We start from the raw sequence: 5,069 nt of genomic DNA on the forward strand, positions 1-5,069 counted from the left end.
ACTAGTCTCAAATTTTTTAATAAAATAATTGATTTACTTTCTCTGATTGTAATGCAATGAAACCAGAAATCAACCACAAGAGAAACTACAGAAATTATACAAAAACATGGAGATTGAATAACACACTATTGAGTACATAGTCATTGAAGAAAATAGATGGGAAATTAAAAGATTTTTTTAAGTCAAATTAAAATATACCAAAAGTTGTGAGATACAGTGAAGGCTGTAGTAAGAGGGAATTTTATAACAAAGAGTGCTATGTCAAAGAAAAAGATAATGAAATTGTCAAACTTTTAGATAAACCAAAGAGAGACAGAGAGAGAGAGAGAGAGAGAGAGAGAGAGAGAGAATATCCAAATAAATAGAATTAAAGGTTAAAAATATTAGACATAACAACAGACACCCTTTAAGTTCAAATGATTATTAGAGAATATTTTGAAAAACTACTTGACAATAATTTGGAAAATATAGAATAAATGGACAAATTTCTGGACACATATAACCTTCCAAAAATTGAAGCAAGAGAATCTTAAAAATAAAACACTAAATAGATTAAAAACAAGTAATAAAATTGAAGCAGTAATGAAATGCCTTCCAATAAAGAAGAGCCCACGTCTGAATGGATTATAAGATTTTTAATGAAGAATTAACAGTGTTCCTCAAACTATTTCACAAAACCGAAAAAGAAAGAATCCTTCCAAATTCATTCTATGAAACCAGTATTATTCCAACATCAAAATCTGATAAAAACACAACAATAGAAAAAGAAAGAAAACTATTGATCAATATCCCTGATGAACATACATGCAGGAGTTCTCTATAAAAATTAAAAAGCACATTAAAAGAGAAAGTGGTAGAGCCAACATGGCGGCATGGCCTTCAGCGCCATGGGGGAGGCGGGACGGGGGCGTGGCATGCTCACCCCGCCCCCTGCTGCTGCCAGTCTGCGCCCATTGGCTTCTGTGGTGGCGGAGCCGGGAACCTGGCAGCGGTAGCTTTGGGCAGGAGCAGGAGGCCGAGCGGGCCAAAGAGGTGCGCTGTTTTGGGTTCCGAGCTAGTGGACACTTACACGCCACAGGCTTGTCCCATATGCTTCCCAGACCTAATGCTAGGGCTGTGGAGGAGGCCAAGAGGGACTTGTGCTGCTCAACAAAGGTCAGAGCAGAGATTGGTTTATATCATACAGGTCACCGATGGCAACCATGAGTGGACATGCAAGCACCGTTACAGTGACTTCCATGACCTGCATGAAAAGCTTTTGCAGAGAGAAAGATCGATAAAAATCTACTTCCTCCCAAAAAGATAATTGGGAAAAATTCCAGAAGCTTGGTGGAAAAAAGGGAGAAGGATCTGGAGGTGTACCTCCAGACTCTGCTGGCTGCCTTCCCTGGCATGGCCCCTAGAATGCTGGCCCACTTCTTACATTTTCACGTCTATGAAATAAATGGCATTACCGCAGCATTGGATGAAGATCTCTTTGAAAAAGGAGAACAGCTCTTGGGGGCCAGTGAGTTCTTTGCCAACAGGCCCCTGCAGGTCTATGCAGTCACCGAGCAGCTGCAGCAAGGAAAACCCACGTGTGCCAGTGAGATGCCAAGACTGACCTTGGCACATTCTGGACTTCACCTTGTCGCCTTAAATACCTTAAGGTTTCTGGCACAGAAGGACCTTTTGGGAACAGCAACATTCGGGAACAACTCCTGCCATTTGACCTGTCCATATTCAAGTCTCTTCACCAGGTGGAGATAAGTCACTGTGATGCAAAGCACATCCGAGAACTGGTTGCCTCAAAGCCCACCTTAGCCACGATGAGTGTCCGCTTCTCAGCAACCTCAATGAAGGAAGTCCTCGTTCCTGAAGCCTCAGAATTTGATGAATGGGAGCCAGAAGGCACAACACTTGAAGGCCCTGTGACTGCCGTCATCTCCACAAGGCAGGCGTTGACCACTCTTGACCTGAACCCCAACAGCATCTCTGAGATCGAGGAGTCTGTGAAACTGATCCCAAAGATTGAGTTCTTGGACCTGAGTCACAATGGATTGCTGGTCGTGGACAACCTGCAGCACCTGTACAACCTCATGCACCTTGACCTGTCCTACAACAAGCTGTCCTCCTTGGAAGGCGTTCACACCAAGCTGGGGAATATCAAGACCCTGAACCTGGCAGGCAACCTCCTGGACAGTCTGAGTGGCCTGCACAAGCTGTACTCCCTGGTCAACCTGGACGTCAGTGACAACAGGATTGAGCACATGGAAGAGGTCAGGAGCATAGGCAGCCTCCCATATCTAGAGCATGTGGCCCTGCTGAAAAGTCCTCTGAGCATCATCCCTGACTACCAGACCAAGTTGCTTGCTCAGTTCGGAGAGTAGGCTTCTGAGGTCTGTCTGGATGACACGGCAACCACAGAGAAAGAGCTGGACACTGTGGAAGTACTAAAAGCAATTCAGAAAGCCAAGGATGTCAAGTCCAAACTGAGCAACCCAGAGAAGAAGGTTAGTGAGGATTCTTGGCTACCCCCTGTGTTGGACCCAGTGGCTCTCCTCCCACCATGGCTCCCACCTCTGCCTCCTTGCCCCAGCCTATCCTCTCCAACCAAGGCATCTTCAGAGATGAGTGAATGAAGCAGGTCCCATGAGCATGTCTGCTGGCCCGGCCCCAACAGAAGAGGAGCAGGTGTGCCATCCCAAGTGGAGCTGAGGCTTGGGGACACACAGGAAAGAATGCCACCCACCCAGGCTCCTGGAGATGCAGAAGTTAGTGTGAGGCCTTGGGAAACCAGTTTGACCCTATTTCAAGAGCCAGAAACACATTTCCACCCTTTGACCTGGTGACCCCACTGGAGGGAATCTTCTCTTAGAGAGAGATCAGATGCTGGGGAGGGTTGTGAAGTGCTCCCTGCTGGAGACACAAGGGCTGTAACATGCACACCAAAGAGGGGCAGGGAGAGGCATCTGTGGCACAGAACCCTCTGCAGCAGTCCCACCAAGGAGAGAAGATTGGCAGAAAGAAGGGAGACATTAACATTAAAGCAAAAGCCCGACGCAGAGCAGCACACTGAGGTTACCACCATGCTCTGCGGAAGAGAATGGTAAAAATGGAGCTGTGGGGCTAGGTGTCAGAGCATTTGCCTGTTTGCTTTGGTCAGTCTCTTGACTGAAATTTTTTGGTTGTATTTTTTTATGTAAAAAGGAAGGAGGGTATGGATCCCTGTGAGGAAGCTTCCTTATCAATGCCATCTGCATGAAGGTCAAGCCCCTCTTTGGGGTCCCACAGCACCTGTGTAACTGTAGGCTTCTCAGGGACAGGGAGATGTGTCTGTCCCAAAGCCAAGGACATGGCTGGCCAGTCTTAGTCAGCATTTGTTGAATCAGTAAGTGAGTATGGAAAACAGCAAGTGGAGAATAAACTGGTAAAGAGCAGGCTCTGGGTGGGCAATGGGGAGGGGTGTCTCCCTGAAAGCTGCAACTACAGGCAGCACCCTATCCCCACCCTGCAGTGATAAAGCCTCTACAGCAGCCTAGGCCCAGCCTTATTTCCCTCATTCTCTTGCCCTGGGGCACTCTGCAGAATGGCTTCTATAGTCTGTCCCCGCTTGCTTCCCAGTCACTGGACGTTGAGACATTGTCTCAGATTTGCACCTCTCATAAATAAAACTGTAGTGGATGTCAAAAAAAAGCACATTAAAAAGATCAAGTTGCTTCCATTTCATTCCAGGGATACAAAGATGATTCAACATATGTAAATCAATAGCACATAAAAGAATTAAGGCTAAAAATCACATGATCATCTCAATAGATGAAAACAACAACAACAACAAAAACACCTTCAATAAATTTTAACATCTCTTCATGATAAAAGCCATGAATAAATTAGGTATAGAAGGATTACACATCAACATAATAAGGCTAGATATGGCAAACCCATAATTAATATCTTACTGAATTGGGAAATACTAAATGCATTGCCTCTAAGGTTGGAAACAAGAAAAGGGTGTCCAGTCTCACCATGCTTAATACATAGAGTGCTAGAAATTTTGGCTCTATTACTCAAGGTAAAGAAATAAAATATATACAAATAGGAAAGGAGGAAGGTAATTATGTCTGTTGCTGATGATGATATGATTTCATTCATTAAAAAATTCTAAAAACTCCATGAAGACTTTTAAAACTGATAAAAAATTGAGGAAAATAATATGATAAAATCAATATACAAAATTAGTGGGTTTGCTATATACCAATAATGAGAAATAAGAAAAATAAACCTATTCACAATAGCTTGAACAACAAAATACCTAGGAATAACCTAACTGATGATAGAAATACCTCTACAATAAAAATTATAAAACAATGAGGAAAGAAATTGATGAAGACCCTAGAAAGTGGAAAGATTTCCCATGTCCATGGATTGGTAGAATTAATATTGATAAAATGGTCATAATACCCAAAGTGATTGACAGATTTAATGCAATCATAATCACAATACCAATGACATTCTTCACAGAACTAGAAAATCAATTCTAAAATTCATATGGAAAAACAAAAGACCCCAAATAGCCAAAGCAACCCTCAAAAAAAAAATAAATAATCCTGGAGGTATCACAATATCTGACTTTAAAGCATACTGTAGAGAAATAGTAACAAAAGTTGCACAGAATTGACATAAAAACAGACACATAGACAAGTGGAACAGAATAGAAGTTTCAGGAAATAAACCCATGTATTCTCAGCCAACTGATTCTGTACAAAGTTCCCAAAAGCATTCACTGAAGAAAGGACAACTTCTTTATGGTTCTGGGAAAACTAGATATCCACATTTAAAAGAATCAAATTCAACCCTTATCTCTCAGCCTGTTCAAAAATTAATGTAAAATCTGAAAATTTGAAACTTCTGGAAGGAAAAAAAAGAGGAAACACTTTAAAGTATTGGCACAGGCAACAATATCCTAGATAAGATTCTTACAGGACAATAGAGCAAGAATTGACAAATGGCAATGCATCAAATTAAAAATCATCTGCACATCCCTTCATGTTCAAAACACTAGAAAAACTAGGAATAGTAGGAACATACCT

The 5,069-nt window shown here is 42.3% G+C and overlaps 1 pseudogene; it reads left to right on the forward strand.

The window, feature by feature from the left end:
- Positions 1-558: 558 nt before the first annotated feature.
- Positions 559-5,063, forward strand: LOC107134442 (annotated as a pseudogene).
- The last annotated feature ends 6 nt before the right edge of the window (positions 5,064-5,069 follow it).

Source organism: Marmota marmota, unplaced genomic scaffold, assembly GCF_001458135.2.
Source record: "Marmota marmota marmota unplaced genomic scaffold, marMar, whole genome shotgun sequence".
Taxonomy (NCBI): Eukaryota; Metazoa; Chordata; class Mammalia; order Rodentia; family Sciuridae; genus Marmota; species Marmota marmota.